The sequence below is a fragment of the Bison bison genome, unplaced genomic scaffold, assembly GCF_000754665.1.
Source record: "Bison bison bison isolate TAMUID 2011002044 unplaced genomic scaffold, Bison_UMD1.0 scf7180017864174, whole genome shotgun sequence".
NCBI lineage: Eukaryota > Metazoa > Chordata > Mammalia > Artiodactyla > Bovidae > Bison > Bison bison.
The window spans coordinates 1,290,504-1,307,724 of record NW_011494746.1 but is presented as its reverse complement, the minus strand read 5'-3'; the positions used below and the strand labels follow the sequence as shown (position 1 = coordinate 1,307,724).

Below are 17,221 nucleotides of genomic sequence, written 5' to 3'. Positions count from 1 at the left end.
GGAACTCACTCCTTTGGGTGCTGATGGCATCAGGCTTTTCCAGAGCAGTGAATGAATGCCAGTCTTGCCCCACATCCCTCCATGAACTCAGATGAATGCAGCTGCTCGTAATAAATGTGTGCGTTTCTCATTCTGAGCCTGTCTTAGTCTCTGATGAGTTCTGTTGGAGCTCTCAGCCCTGTGAAGAAGAGAATGGTTCCAAAGACATTCCTTACCACTGCGGTTATAAGGACGCTGGTTCTCACTTCTGTGTGCTTTCTTGTCACAGGGAACTGTGTTAATTCCAATGTGTTAATTTTCCACTGTGAAATATTTTCAAAGAGATCGAGAATGAATGAGAATGTGTGTGAGAGAGAGAGAGGGAGCTTGGCCGCATAGACTGAAGTTCTGAAGGCAGGGATAAAAGATAAAGGCTCAGAAAATGTGCAGCTGCAGTAGAATCGGAGACTTAAATACGGGCTTTGAAACCAGACACCGAAAGTGAGGTCACATCACTGCAGCCTTGCCCAGCGGCCTGACGCAAACTGAAAAGCCACAGGAGGGAGCTGAGTCTCTCTCCCCAGTGAGACTGTCGAGGGCCTTGAGTTTTTCAGAGGAAGGGAGGCAGTTTGGAATCAAAAGTACAGAATGTCTGTCTGCCTTCGAGGCTCTCAAGAGCCTGAAGAGAACTCTTGTTGTACTGCTTCATAAAACCAGCCCACCCAAAACAGATTCGAAAAGTAGAATCCCAAGGACACAGTGGCATTCCACACTTCGGACATCAGGAAGCGTCCCACAGCAATTGCCCAATCCCAGGACCACGGCTGACTGTGAAGGCTTGGGAATGCAATAATCTAGATGTATAGAATGGTCAAACACTTGGAAGGCCTCGGTCACCTGGCTCAGGTTCCTGTTTTACAGGGAAGAATCTAGGCTCTCTCTTTGGGCTTCACTGTGGCCTCTATGGGTGTCTGAAAACTTAATAGCTACCTCAGAAGTTTATTGTGAGCTTTAGTGTCACGATGTATGTAAAGCACTTGGCACTTAGCACTAATAAATGGGCACTGTTTTATAATTTCACTGTGTGTGTGTGTTTAGATGTGTGGTGGCAATGCTGGGGTCAGAGGGGAGTATTTTAATATAGTTTAAAAAAAAAGAGCCCAGCTTCCTGATACAGGGTTCACATCTACATAGGGTCTTTTGGAAGGGAAAGAACCACTGCACCTTTTAATATAATCTGTTTGTTTTAGAGATATCTAAAGATACAGACAGGTGAAGGCTTGCTTAGGATCCCACAGCCACCTCCTTTCTGGAACTTCCTATCTTGCTAACAAGGTAGAGAAACTGCCATGCTTTCAGCCTAAAAACCCCATTTAGATGGTATAACTTTTCTGCAGCAGCAAATGGGAATTTCTAACACATTGACTCCAGCGCTCTGTTGGACTCATTCAGTCACTGCCATGGCTACCACCACCACCACCAAGAAAGGCTCCTAAACTTTTTTGTGAATGAATGAAAGTGCTACATTCCCGACCCTGAGAGAAGAACTAATAATTGTGTACAAAGGCAAGTCTGGGTTTGAAATTAATGACTGTGGGAGTCTGAGATGATTTTGAGATAAAATGAATAGTTTACATTAATTTGCATTGCAATAGACAACACTGGTTAGGAATAACCATTCTGTTGAATTTAAGAGACAAAGATCAAGTCTATTATTTTAATTCACTGCCCCAGGAGCTAGGAGAGGGGAGGGGCAGTGAGGAGTTTGAAGCTTTTAATGCTTACTGTGCAGAAATAATGATTTTTGTAAAAGCAGATTAGCTTTTAAGGATGTAGTAACATTGGTTAAGCACTTGGTATATATTTTGCCTATATTTACTTCTTTCATCATCACTGCAACCTTAGGAGATAGGTGCTATAATTATCTCCATTTTATAGATGAGAAAACTAAGACCAGAGAGTAATTTATTCAAGGTCAAATGGCTTGAATGGCATCACCAGGACCAAATCTTGGAATTTGACTGCAGAGCCTTGTTCCTAACCACTGTCCTCTACCACCTTGCTCTCCCAAGATACCAAACCCAAGAGACCAGGAACTATTTTGACATTCATCACGAGCATATACTTTTCATCACATTGCTGTTCCAAGATTACATATGGAGCTGATTCTTGTGGTCCTTAATGCTCTAGTGTGTGAAGTAATACCTAATTATGGTTTTGATTTGCATGAAATGTGTATCAGACCTTCCTGGGTCAGATTAAGCTAAAGTTGCTTTGACTTTCTTCATCCAAGTCACCTGAGAATCCAGCAGTTCCTTGGACTTGTGGCTCCTGGTGCACAGGTAATGAATACCCTGGGACTGTCTGACTTCCCTTGAAGCTGTGCGACAGTAGAGAAACAGACTGGCTACAGATTTGTCAGTGGAGAAGATGAAGCTAAGGACTTTAAGAAGTAATTGTCATCCCTTAGCTGTGAACTTCCCGTGTAATTGCCATCCTCATCCTTCGTCACTAAGGATGGTAACAAGTCAACCACACTTCTAACCTAGTCTATACCTGCCATCCTTGGCAGCAAATCAGATGATGCCTAGCCTAATCAAAACTCTTACTTAGATGCTAGAAAATTAATCTCCCAAGGCACCAGGCCCATATCATTCTGCTAACAAGATGTGCTGAGTGTCTACCCCGCGTCCAGTCCTGGGCCAGGCACTGTGGGAGACATAAAAGAAATAGAAAGTGTTGGACACGGGCAAATTTGCAGCAGAAAAGAGTAGAAGCACTGAATAGCTGGGAAACCGTTGCCGCTGTTCAGAAGGGAGATGGTGAAGGCCTGAACTAGGCAGCGCTAGCAAAAGTGAGAGAGAAGCAGCAGTTAGGGAATCAGCAAAGGAAGCATACGTCAGGCTGAGCATCACTGCCAGGCGCAAAGAACACGGGCTTGGGTCCTGATCCCCACCTCATGGCTGCATGGCCCCAAGACCTCAATCATCCTGAGCCTTGGTTTTTCACTTTTGAAATTAGGACAGTAACCCTGTCCTCATCTCCCGGGATTATTGAGAAGATCAGTGAGTTAGCATCAGCCCCTGGTCTGTCTCATTGTGGTGAGTGCTCAAAACTGTTGGTTTCCTTCCTCATCTCCCATAGCTGCACCCCACCTCCTATCTAAAGGTGAGAGGTCGCCTGTAGAGAAGAGAGAAAAGGTGAGGGCCAAGCAGTGACATCAGCTTTCTAGGTAGTACCATTAAGCAGATGGGAAAGGTTAGGAAGGGGAACTACTCTGATAGGGGAAGATAGGTTGATTTTTTAAATTTTGGTTTGACGTGATGGTGGAATAGTCAGACTGGTAGCTAGAAACCCAAAGGCTGAGAGCTGAGAATAGGCAGGCAGGAGTCCCAGGATGGGACACTGGGGTCGTTCAAGCCACACGTGACTGAATTCCTAGAAGCTGCAGCAGCTGTGGCTGAGGTGAGCAAACAAACCTGAGCCCACTGGGCTCGGTGATGACGACCCTAAAGATGAAAGCAACCTCACATCACTGACTGGACCACACAGAGCCACCTGGAGGTGACCACACCCACACCAGTCTCCTGGCTGCTTTCCTACAGCATGTCACAGTTTGGAGTTGACAAGAGCAAGGAGATCGGTGTCAGAACCCACTGTTTCTACTCTGACTGTACATCTGTGGGTCCCCTGGATTGTTAAGTCCCAAAATAGATGTATTTTATTTGACTGTGTATATCAAACGGGTTTCCTGCTGAGCTGGGGCCAAAAACAAGCAAACAAAAAAATCATTCTATTCACATTTACTGAGTTCTTCCCAGAGGCCAAGTGCCTGGCAGGCACAAAGCACTCTGTGTGTGTAGAAGTGGCACCGAAAGAGGTCACAGGAAACAAAGAAGTGACCAGACCATCGTCCCCAGGAGCCTCTCGGCGACAAGCTGGCTGGCACGATAATTATACCACTGGTCCCAGGTGAGAGATCCCCAGCCCCCTACTTTCGTGAAGACAACCAGGCTGTCATGACTCCTGAAACCAGCTGATACCAACAGAAGGGGCAGCACAGTTAGAGTGGGAGGACCACCCTTAACTCTGGGAGCTTCAGCAAGTCAACCTCCCTAAGTTGTGTCTGACTCTTAAGGACCCCATGGACTGTAGCCCACAAGACTCCTCTGTCCATGGGATTTTCCAAGCAAGAATACTGGAGTGGGTTGCCCTGCCCTTCTCCGGGGGAATCTTCTTGACCCAAGGATCAAACCCACGTCTCTTATGTCTCTTGCATTGACAGACCAGTTCTTAACCACTAGCACCACCTGGAAAGCCCTCCTTAAGCCTCAGTTTCTCCTTTTATATCAATTCAATAGCACAGAGCTCCGCTCTGCGGCAGGGCTTCAGTGAGCTCTCAGGAAAGCACACTGGTAGAGAACGCTATGAAGACAGTCTTCAGTGCTGAATTCCAGGCCCATTGTGTTTGCCCTGAGAGAAGCAGGTTCCTCAGGTCACCCCTCTGCCCAGAATCAGCATTAGAGAGGGCTGCTGTGAGAAAGTGGGATTTGTTTCCCATTCGTAGTGGGTTGAATGGCAGGCCCCCCAAAGGTACACTCAAAGCCTAAACCCCTCCCTCACCACCTGTGAGGTTGACCCTGTTTGGAAATAGAACCTTAGCAGTTGTGAGTGAATGGAGGATCTTCAGATAAGATCATCCTAGATTGTCAGTTCAGTTCAGCCACCCAGTTGTGTCCAATTCTGTGACCCCATGGACTGCAGCACGCCAGGCCTCCCTGTCCACCACCAACTCCCAGAGCCTACTCAGACTCATGTTCATTGAGTTGGTGATGCCATCCAGCCGTCTCATCCTTTGTTGTCCCCTTCTCCTGCCTTCGATCTTTCTCATCATCAGTGTCTTTTCCAATGAGTCAGTTCTTTGCATCAGGTGGCCAAAGTATTGGAGCTTCAGCGTCAGTCCTTCAATGAATATTCAGGACTGATTTCCTTTAGGATTGACTGGTTTGATCTCCATGCTGTCGAAGGGACTCTCAAGAGTCTTCTCCAACAACCACAGTTCAAAAGCATCAATTCTTCGGCACTCAGCCTTCTCGATGGCCCAGCTCTCACATCTATACATGACTACAGGAAAAACCATAGCTTTGACTAGATGGGCTTTGTCAGCAGAGTAATGTCACTGCTTTTTAATATGCTGTCTAGATTGGTCATAGCTTTTCTCCCAAGGAGCAAACAAGGGTCTTTTATTTTCATGGCAGTCACCATCTGCAGTGATTTTGGAGCCCAAGAAAATAAAGTCTCTCACTGTTTCCATTGTTTCCACATCTATTTGCCATGAAGTGATGCTGAAGCTGAATATGAATCTCAATATGGTTATTGATATTTCTCCCGGCAATCTTGATTCCAGCTTGTGCTCCATCCAACCTGGCAATTTGCATAATGTACTCTGCATATAAATTAAATAAGCAGGATGACAATATACAACCTTGACGAACTCCTTTCCCAATTGGGAACCAGTCCATTGCGCCATGTCCGGTTCTAACTTGCTTCTTGACCTGCATACAGATTTCTCAGGAGGCAGGTAAGGTGTCTGGTATTCCCAACTCTTTAAGAATTTTCCACAGTTTGTCATGATTCACATGACAAATTTAGGGTGGGCCCTAAATCCAGGGACTGTCCTAATAAGAGAAAGGAGAAGGAGAATCAAGACACAGAGGGGAAGGTCATGTGAGGACAGAGGCAGGGACTGGAGCAATTGCTGTACAAACCAAGGAGCCCCAAGGGTTGCCCGCAGCCTGGAGCAGCCAGGAGAGAAGCATGGAGCCGATTCTCCTACCACAGACCTTCCAGGAGGAGTCAACCCAGCTGATAACCGAATTCAGACTCCTGTCCTCCAGAGCAGTGCAAGAACAGGTGTCGTTTTCAATCACATGTATTAATGTGTTACAGCTGCCCTAGGAGATTAATACACCATTCAAGTGGACAGGCCTTGGCAGGTGAGGCCTTGCCAGGGTGCTGCTTCACCTCAGCTGCCCACCCCAGCCTGTCTGTCCCCAAGGGTCACAGTTCCCCCTCGGCTGCTGATGGTCCCTTTAGCACCTCTTGTTCACAGTAGCTGAGTAGCATCATCATGTTTTGATGTCACTCCCCTTCTCAGAAGCTACACCGACTTCCAGTCGATTCCAAATCACATTTAAACACGTTCTCACAGGCCGTGAAGTTTTATTCTCAGGGGAAAGGCCTGGACAGTCTCATTGCCCAGGACCAGCAACTTAATCTTCCTTGGCAATAACACAGCAATTTTGTGACAGTTGATGAAGCAAACCACAGCACCAGGGGTCTGTCTCTGGCTTGCTGCACCAAGCGGCAGTTCTCAAGCTTTGGGCACAGAGAATCACGAGGAAGGCTTGAGGAGTCATGGACCCCCTTCCCTTCACTGTCCCTTCACACAAATTTCTGATTCAGTATGTCTGGGCGGGGCCAGAGAGCACGCAGGTCTAACAAACACCCAGGTGATACCTATGATCCCTGACCTGAGTACGCGTGAAAACAGCAGGAGCTCAAAGCTCTGCTTCTCAAACTGCTGCACCTTAGGATTACCTCTGTGTGTGTGTATGTGCTTAATTGCTCAGTCGTGTCTGATTCTGCAACCCCATGGACTGTAGCCCGCCAGGCTTCTCTGTCCATGAAATTTTCCAGGCCAGAATACTGGAGTGGGTTGCCATTTCCTATCCTGGGCATCTTCTCAACCCTGGGATCAAACTCACATCTCCTGCAATTCGATTACCTGGGGGCTGTCTAAAAGCCCCATGCCAAGGCTGCAACCCATACAAATTAAATCTCTGAGTGTAGGACCTGAGCATCAGTAGTTCTGAAAGCTCCTCAGGCAATTTTCATACACAATTACATTGAAAACCAGTGGCTTAGAGCCACTCCCTCCCTAGGCAGAAGAGAAGACAGGAGGTTGGGAGAGGCCCCCTCCCTTGCAGCTGGGCCTGGTGCCCCACTCTGGGAGGGTGTGAAGAAGGAGGCAGAAACCAGGTCCCTAGGGAAGCATGACCTCACTGTGGCCACAGCCCAGGAGCTCCAGCCGGCATCCAACCAGAGAGGGAGGCAGTGGCTGGGATCCCGAGCCCTATTTTTGGCAACTTGCTTTATAAGTTTGATCAAGTTGCTTAACTGCTCTTGGCTCTCCTTTCCTTATCTATAAATGAGGGTAATAAAAATACCTATCTCAAAGTGAAACTATAAATGATTAAAGGAGAAAATCTCTTTGAAGTACCCATCTCGGGTGCTATACAGGACAGACACTCCCGTGGTTTCCTCCTCACACTCACCTGAACTGGGTGGAGGGATAGGCCAGGCCGCTTGTCCCTTTGCTCCACTTTCACTCCTAGAGGTCAGGACCTGACATCTTGGTCACACTATCTTTAGCATTAAAGGGGGTCTTTAGGACTCCCTCTGTTTTGTTTTTCATTTCTTCCAAGAATTTTTTTTAATATACATACCTACCCACCCCCCTCTTTCCAAGTGGCAATATACTTTCGTCCACTTGCTTTTGTTCACTTAACTGTATGTTCTGAGGGCTTCCCAGATGGCGCTTGTGATGAACCCACCTACCAATGCAGGAGACCCGAGTTCGATCCCTGGGTTGGGAAGATCCCCTGGAGAAAGGCATGGCAACCCACTCCAATATTCTTGCCTGGAGAATTCCACAGAGGAGTCTGGTGGGCTACAGTCCGTGGGGTTGCAAAGAGTCGGACGTGACTGAACAGCTAACACTTCCACACTTTTTCACTGGAGTCAAAAACTTAGAAAGGCAGAAGCCACTCCACACACTATGAACATTTACTTTTCTCTATAAAACAAAGCAGCCCGTCCCCAAGCCTCCTTTTGAAGGTGTTATAATCATTTAACAACTCTTATGGTTTGGCTCCAGTGTTCTTGTCTGGAGAATCCCAGGGACGGGGGAGCCTGGTGGGCTGCCGTCTGTGGGGTCGCACAGAGTCGGACACGACTGAAGCGACTTAGCAGCAGCAGCAGCAGGGTTTGGCTTGTGCACTGCCCCCCCCCAAATTTATATGTTGAAGTCCTAAACCCCAGTACCTTAGAATGTGACCGATTTGGAAACTGGGACTTGAAAGAGGTAGTTAAGTTAAAATGAGGTCTTTAGGGTGGGCCCTGATCCAGCAATGACTGGTGTCATAAGAAGAGGACACAGGAGGAGGGAAGGGACATGAAGGCATAGGGAGAAGGTGGCCGTCTGCGAGCCAAGGAGAGACGCCTCAGAGGAAACCAAGCCTGCCAGCACCTCGATCTTCGACTTCTAGCCTCCAATACAGTGAGAAAATAAATTTCTTTTGGTTAAGCCACCCAGTCTCTGGTGCTTTGTTACAATAACCCTAACAAACTAACACAGAAAGGAAGGTCTGGTCAGAAAACAACGTGCTGTGGTCGGAGACTAACTTGTTTCTCTCTAGGAATTTGCTCCCAGTTGCTCGTGTTTCTTGTGACATACGTTTCTCCAGCTTCCTTACTTCCTGATGCTTCTGCCAAGCCAGAACCTACCTGGCATCTTTCCCTGTGAGGGGAGGTCTCTCAGGAGAGAGCTTCCTGCGTCTTGCACAGTTCAGAAGGCTCTGCAGTGGTGGATTGGCTGCAGCTTTAAATGGTGACAGAGCCACCAGCCTCCACAGAAAGACCACCCGAGCACCTGAGAGCTTTGACCCCACTGGGCACTCAGTGAGATTTGTGACTCACTTTTCTAACCCGCCCTCTAGGGGAGCTGTAGCAATCTCACCCTAAGTGTATTCCTGCCCCTCTACCCCTACCCCGCCATTTTCATGGGAGGTAAATGTGGCGTGCAAAACGTGTTTTTAATGACTGAGATCTGCATTTAAGTATTTTCCATCTTTGCTGGGTCATTAAACCTTCAAACCCCTCAATATTTTAATGATTTTTTTATAGTCCAGTGATGTGTAGGTTTGTTCAAGTTTTCATTCTCTCCACACTCCCCTGCCGATAAGATGCCGCAGCAAGAGGGGGTCATTGAACACACGTGCTGATCTGCCTGAATTCTTTCCTGGCAGCCTGTCCCCTGTGCTGGCAGTGATTACTGCAGAGCACAGCACACCCAGGCTCAGGTTCTAAAGACGGAAGGATGGTCCAAATGACCCTTGGGAAGCAATGAGCAGTGCCACATTAGAGACCATGACACCATTCCTCACTAAGGTGTTGGGACAGAACATTGTCTCTTCAGTGGAGCCCCGGGAGAAGGGTTGGCCTGTGTCTAGGACTGTGCTAGAGCGTCACCAAATCTGGCCAGTTCTTACACAATGAGAAGGAGGCAGGAACCAAGACCGACATGGAACAGCAGATTCATATCCCTTCACTGAGTGGAGTAGCAGGCAGAATTGCCTACAGTGTACAAACAACTCTCTCTCTGTTAATTTTACTTTTGCTGAACATGTGGCAATTTACAGGATGGCTGGATACAGTATGGAGCACGGAGAGCACCAGACTGGGGTTGCAAAGTCAGTTCAGCCACAAGCATTTTGAAGAATGCTAAGGCAAAGGGATTTAGGCCACACAGATTTTTTTTTCCCCACACAGACTTTTTAAAAAATTGTTTTCATTTAGTCCAGGACTTGAGAGAGGGCTCCAGGGTGGTTAAAAAGCTGTCCAGTGGCTACAGAGAGACACTCAGGCAGAAACCCTGATACCAGGGGGATGCAGAGGGGCTCCTTAAAGGCCACTGGGCTCCAGAGGCTCCTAGTCATGCTTGAGGGCAAGCCTTTCGAAGAAGTCCTCACCCAGCCCCACCTGAGGATCAGCCAGCCTGGGAGGTTAGTCAGGCGGCTGCCCATCTGCTTGATGAGTTTCACCTGCTCATCTAGGCAGTGGCTCTCCAGGAAGTCAGAGCTGGGAGTCTGCACAGTCAGGACCAGGACATGCAGACCCAAAAGACCTGGTTCAGGTTCTTCTGTACGAGCTTGATGGCTTCCATAGCGCCCAGGGTTTTACCCCACTCGTCTTGGAAACAGCTTCTGCACATCCTGGAAGACAGTGCAGCCACTGTGCTGGTTTTGCATCTTTAGGAGATGCTCAGGGACCTCGCACTTCTCCTTGGCCAGTTTGCAGAAAAAGTGGCCCAGGCCCTCAAGAATCACATCACTGCAGTTGAAACAGACACCCAGGAAAAGGTTGGTGTGGGAATCCCACAGATGCTTGTTGATTCGGTGGTTGACTGCAGCCTCCACCTTTGTGGAATAATTCTGTCAAATCTGAGAGCTCATGGTTGAGTGGAAATAAGAGCTAAGCTCAAAAAAAGGTGTTGGCTGCTCCAGAGGCAGAGGATGTCTGAGTGATTGCTGAGTGATTGGTTCTAAAGCTTGCACTGACTGAAAAAGAAGTTAGAGGGAGGCTGGAGATTGGGAGAAATGGTTTCCCAAGCTCTGTTCCGTCCAAACACTTTTGAAGCAAACCACAGCAAACTGGAGGGCACACGCTGGCCATAGACACTTCCAGAAAATAGAAATTCTTACTTAGGTTATTTTCTCTGAGGTTCAGTTTCCTCACCTGTAAGATGCATGCCTTTGGGTGGGATGATCCCAAGGTTCGCTTCTGGAGTCCCTGGCATAAGTGAGTTCAAGCTCAGGGCTCTTGGCCAAGAGAGATCAACCATGGTGGTGGTGGTGTTCTGTCACTTAGTCGTGTCTCTTTGCGACCCCATGGACTGCAGCACACCAGGCTCCCCTGTCCTTCACTATCTCCCGGAGTTTGTTCAAACTCATGCCCATCAAGTCAGTGATGCCATCCAACCATCTCATCCTCTGTCGTTCCCTTCTCCTCCTGCCTTCAATCTTTCCCAGCATCAGGGTCTTTTCCAATGAGTCAGCTCCTCGCATCAGGTGGCCAAAGTACTGGAGCTTCATCTTCAGCATCAGTCCTTCCAATGAATATTCAGGACTGATTTCTTTAGAATTGACTGGTTTGTTCTCCTTGCTGTCCAAGGGTCCCTCAAGAATCTTCTCCAGCACCACAGTTCAAAAGCATCAATTCTTTGGTGCTCAGCTTTCTTTATGGTCCAACTCTCACATCTGTACATGACTACTGGAAAAACCATAGCTTTGACTATGTGAACCCTTGTTCACAAAGTGATGTCTCTGCTTTTTAATACATTATCTAGGTTTGTCATTGTTTCCTTCCAAAGAGCAAGCATCTTTTCATTTCATGACTGAGCCACCACCCCAGTGGCCTAGAAAAGCAGCAGCAGCCCCATGTTCTGCCTGGGAATGTCATAAAACCGAATTTGTAACAGTAAGAAGTGAGATGAGAAATAGGTTCCATAAGGGAAAGCCTGATAGTTCACACTGCTTGTCTCCAGGGTCTCTTCAGCTCAGTAAACCTGAATTTAGCTCCTGGTAAAGACAAAACAGGTGTTCTGGGTTAGAAAGGTAAAGACAGATAAACTGTCCCTGCCATTGTGGGTCTCCCAATCTTGGTATAATGTTGAGCATTTTATCACAAGTGAGAAAGCTGAGCATGTGGGTAGGGGGTGTTGAAATTCTTCGATAAAAACTGTTGTGTATCACAGTACATTTTGGCCTTTAATTTCTAGACTCGTGTCTTCAGAACCGTGGTAATCATTTATGCTGTTCGCCAAATATTTCCAGGTCTCCTACTGAGCATATAGGTGGGTCATATTTTCCTGAGTCACAAAAGTTAAGTGTGGCCATGTGACTTGTTTTATCAATGAAACGTCAATAGTGAGATACACTTCACTTCCAGGCAAAAGCCTTAAGCACCATCACATGGACCCCCAGGGTTCTTTTCCTCTGCTGTGGAAGCAGACAGCCGGTGCTCACTAGACTGTGCCTCTCAGTGAGGTGGGGAGAGACCTGACTGATCCATGATGGGCACATAGTAGGATCAAGAAGCAAATTTTTGTTATTTTAAGCCATACAGATTAAAAAAAGAAAACTTTTAATATCAAACATATGAAAGCAGAGATGATAGTATTGTCGAACCTGCTATACCCATTACTTTAGATTCAACAATTATCAAGATATAAAGGACATTGGGACTTGTTGGCTACTACTACAGTTGTTGTTTTAGTCGCTAAGTTGTGTCAGACTCTTCTGAGACCCCATGGACTGTAGCCCGCCAGATTCTTTACTGTCTGAGCCACCAGGGAAGCTTGATATGTATATATTCAAACACAACCCACGGGTACACTGCAGTGCTTTCCGTTCTGTCCCGCTGGTCTCTCTGTCACTGAGCCAATGCCATGCTGTACTACTATGGATGTGCAGCGTGTTTGATTGAGCAAGTCTCTCTTCTTTACCCGTCTTTTTGAAAGTTGTTTATTTATTATTCCTCAAAAAGAAGTCCAACTGGAATTTTGAGTGAGATTGAGCTGAATTTATAGATTAATCATGAATTCAATTAGGTCTTTACAGACTCATCCAAGATAAGTCATCCTCTATTAGGCCATACAGTCCAAAAGCATGGAACATGCTCTTCTTATTTAGATCATTTTCTGTTTCCTTTATTAGAATTAAAAAAACACTTTTGTGTAGAAGCTTTGTGTATTCGTGGTTAACCCCTATGTATTTTATAATTCCTGTTGCTGTGGTGAATGGTATCTTTTCAGTAATATTTCCTAGCAGCTACTGTGGGTGGGGAGAGATGCTTTAATTTGTGCAGGGTGATTTGTGCCTGGTAAACTTACTGAAACTTGTCAGTTCTCATTTGTTTCAACCTTTCTTTTTTCTAAGTTGACGTTCAATTTTTCCATTGCTACAGTAAAGAAGCACCCACCCTATTTAATCTCTATGGTAGGTGGGTGGTGAGGGTTGAGGGTGTGACTCAGTGGAAGGAGTGGAAAATGCTTCCTCCTCCAGGCAGGGGCCAGGCCTCTGTGATGTGAACATTCAGGGTCTCCACGGCTTCAGAGACTTGTAGTCAGGCCACTGACCACTGTGATGGGAGAAAGAGTGGCTTAACATTCTCTGGTAACAGGAAAGGGGAAGGGCGGGGATGCTATCAGTAAGAGAGAGGGAAGGATTTGGAGAGGAGGAGGAAGAAGACAGAGAAAAGGGAAAGACTTTGGAAGGGGATATTGATGGGGTGAGGGGTTGGTCTGGAGAAGTATCAGGGACAGTAGACAGTAAGAGAAGCTTCAGGTCCAGAAGAGCGGGAGGACACAGCCCCGCTATCCAGCTGGGCCACCCAGAGAAAACCCTAGGGTCCTTTGGTCACCCGACATGGGGATGGCGGAGGAGCTGGAGCACCTGGGAGACAAGTGTGAGCACCCGGGCCCCTCCCAGTGCAGCCCATGCAGCCCTGGTCACCTGCGCTGCTGTGACCCTAACTCCCAAGGCCTCAGGGCTTGGGAACCCCCAAGTCTGAACCTCCCGCATCCCCAGAACTTCCAGGAGTCAGAGCTAGATCCACAAGGCTCACTGAGCTGGGGGTTCCCACACTTGGTCCTGAGCAGAAGTTTATTGAGGGAGGGTCAGGAGGTGAGAATGTTTTGACCATGCATGGTGTGCCTGTTTGATGAGTAACTGTGGCTGACTATGAAGATTGCTTTGGTTTGGAAACTTCTCTGCGCAACTGTGGGGTGGGGAAGTGGGTTTGCCCAACATTTGATGGGATTGCTGGGGTCAGGATGGGCAGGCCTTGTTCACAGCCGTGATTGGTGACCCTGATTTCAGTGGCTGGTGGAGTGGCTGAAACATGGGGAGGTGAGGAGGGTACCCCTCCAGCCCGTCCTTCCAGGGCTTCTCCAGGAGGGGCTGATGGACAGGCAAGTGCTGCTGGTCTTAGCTGAACTCTGCTCCCTTTTGCTCCCTTGCTGACTTTGATGATGCCTGTACCCCAGGCGTCCACACCCCTGAACTAAAGGAACCACTCCTAGGAGAACTTGGTTTTTTCACACAGAGGCTGGGTTGAGCAAGAGGCATTCAGGCCCATGTGATCATGCAGAGAAGCAGACAGACGCTGTTAGATCCGCGCATATGCCTGATCCCTTGGGTCTCAGAGGGAGATGGAGGGCCCCCCACCCCCCAGAAGGGACTGGCACTGCTTGTAAACCAGCCATGAAGATGCCAGACTTTCCGTGGAAGTTTATAACCCTGAAACAGAGCAGGCTACTTTGGAGCAAAGAAACCAGAAAGGGGGTCAATGCAATAAGAAAGAGAAAGCTGGGCCAGAAACGCAAATGCCCAGAGTCTGTCAAGGTGCTTTTAAGAGTGGGGACAGCCAGGCTGGACCCAGGGTATCCCCTGCCTGTGGGTGGGTGAGGCCCTGTTTCTGGGTGTGCCCCTCATTTCCTGTCTCTACATGTTGACTGACTGTCTGTGACTCAGCTTTATAAATAGGACATCTGCAGTGAAGGTAGTAGGAAATTCCCAGAGTCTTCTGCCTGGACTGATCTTAGGTGTGCAGTTTATTCGAGTGGAACCCCCGCCCCCCTCCCTCAGCCTGCACCCGCCCCTGCCCCCTGACCACAGCAACCCGGGGCCTCTGATTGGAGGCCCATCTCTCCTGCTGTGTGACTGGAAACCTCTCCAGGGTGGTCCAAGAGGCACCATGGTTGGGGCCATCCACCTCTGACCTTGTCCAGATGTTCCTGGGGAGAACAGTGGACCCTCACCTCCGGCTCCCTCATGCCGGACAGTAAGTTATCCCATGGACCCTCATTCCCAGGAGGAAGGTGTATTATTATTATTCTTTGGTAGATGGAGAATCCAGACTCAAAACCCATGTCTGACTCATTCTGGATCTTAAGGATTAGCCACAGACTTAAGTTCTCCTGAAAGGAGAATAAGAGTGAGAAAGGATTGGAGTGAGGAAAGGGACCCTCTGTTTTCTGGAGAGAGAGAGAGAGCAGAGGCTGCCTGTACCTTGGGCCTTCAGTTATCTTTCCCTTTCCTTCCTTCTCACAGTGACACATTTCTAGGCCGGTGGCTGTTTCCCGAAAGCCAGACTTGAGGTTTGGGTGACTCAATGGTCCCTGCTGAGACTAGGTTTGAAGGAGAGGCTGAAACCATTACCTATAGAGAGCAGGAGGCCCTGCAGGTGGGGGGGCCCTGCAGGTTTAGGACTGAAATGCTGTCCACATATTTGCCCAGCAACTCCCAGGATGCGTTGGAACAGGTAGCTGAAGCAGCCTCTGAGGAGTCATTGATGGCTGAGGCATTAAACGGAAACACCGATGCAATGCCTTTTAATGGCTCCAGCCTCTGCTCCTTCACAATCAGCCAGGGTCTTTATCACCAGTCTGTGGTGAACTACCCTCTGTGGTTGAGAAGAATTCTCCCACCCTCTTCTGTATTTCATAATGCTAATATTTTTATGGCATATTCCTTGATTTGGATTGGTTTTTCCTCATAATTAGAATCAAGCTATTTTTTAAAAAAAGCAAGGAAGCTGTGGGTTTTGTTCTTCTCAGAGTGTTACATTAAGGACACACTTTGAACTGTTGTGTTGGAGAAGACTCTTGAGAGTCCCTTGGACTGCAAGGAGATCCAACCAGTCCATTCTGAAGGAGATCAGTCCTGAATATTCATTGGAAGGAAGGACTGAGGATGAGATGGTTAGATGGCATCACCGACTCGGTGGACATGAGTTTGAGTAAGCTCTGGGAGTTGGTGATGGACAGGGAAGCCTGGCATGCTGCCGTCCATGTGGTCGCAAAGAGTTGGACACAACGGAGTGACTGAACTGAACACAATGTCAAGTTGTCCCATTATTGGTTGTGTCATTTGATCCTCTTGTAAAGATGGTATCAGCCAGATTCTTTATTATAAAGCTACCATTTTCCTTCTATTCCTGGGAATGACTAAATAAATACACATCTTAATGGGGGTTTCCCGATCCCCAGTTCCTCCTATAGGTCAGTGCAAAGAGGGCCGGGTGGTTCCTGAGCCTGCAGTGGGTTACATTACAGGGGAGGATCTCTGAGGTTAGGGAACTCAAGTATTTTATGATGGTCCGTAGGTCCTGACTTCTTCTGAAGGAGGAAATCTTATTCTATTATACTGGACATTCAACACTCCTGTATTTTGTTCCACAGGGAGACACTGTCTCTCTCTAAGACTATTCGCTATACAAACATCCTTGCAAAGAGAGTCCAGAAGGAAGGCAGCCGGTGCCTCTGCTTATGGGACACCCACAAATGTGAGAAACCCAGGGAGAGTGGTCTCCTGACACCTGTGAAAATTATCTTTCTATATAATCATGTTTTTCCCATGCTGTGGCTGATTGTTCCCCAATATCCAGTCTCTGCATCTTCAGTCCTGGAACCTCACTTCCTACAATGGCTGAGCACATGGCTTTTCAGAATGATGTCTGTATTTCCCATCTTCTCATGTAGCCAGGTGTGGCCGAGTGACTAAGTTTTGAGCAACAGGCTTTAAGTGTAGAGTGTAACTTCTGGAAAGCTCTCTTCAATGGAAGGAATGTGCTGTGTCCTTCTCTTTACGCCTTCCTCTTCCATGGCGTCTCCTAACTCTCTCCTCTGCCTTTTTTTTTTTTTTCTTCACAGCACATAAAACCATTGACATACTGTTTATTTTGCTTATTTTGTACATTGTCTGCCTCTTCTATAATGTTATTTCCATGAGCAGTACTGGGCCATCACAATCTACTTGTTTCAATTGTTAAATAGACTGAAATATTTCTGTACCTAATGGTGACTAGCCACTGCCCCAAGTTCCCACGTACCCTCGCCCAACCACTCCACGGCACCTCCCAGATACCTGAAAGCCTTAGTCTGTTCAGGCTGACGTCACAAAACCCCATAAACTGGGTGGTCTAAGAACAGAAATTAACTTTCTCACAGCTCTGGAGCACTGAGAAGTCCAATATCATAGTGCTGGCCATGTCAGTGCTTGGAGAGGGACTCTGGAAAGGGCATTCTTCCTGACTTGCAGAAAGCTGCCTTCTTACACACACACACACACACACACACACACACACACACACACATCGTAGAGAGAGGAACTGAGGGAGTGAAAGAGGAAGAGGGAGGGAATCCTCCAGTGTCTTTCCCCACCCTCAACCCCAACCCCAACCAGGGACTGAACCAGGGCTATGGCAGTGGAAATACTGAGTCCTAACCACTGGACCACCAGGGAATTTCCTCCAGTGTCTTTTCTTATAAGAGCACTAATTTCATCAGACCAAGGCCCCACCTTCATGTCCTAGCCCATGCCTGCTAAGTCGCTTTAGT

General features: G+C 47.6%; 1 pseudogene; it reads right to left on the bottom strand.

The window, feature by feature from the left end:
- Positions 1 to 9,750: 9,750 nt before the first annotated feature.
- On the bottom strand, positions 9,751 to 10,274 carry LOC104990248 (annotated as a pseudogene).
- Positions 10,275 to 17,221: the final 6,947 nt, after the last annotated feature.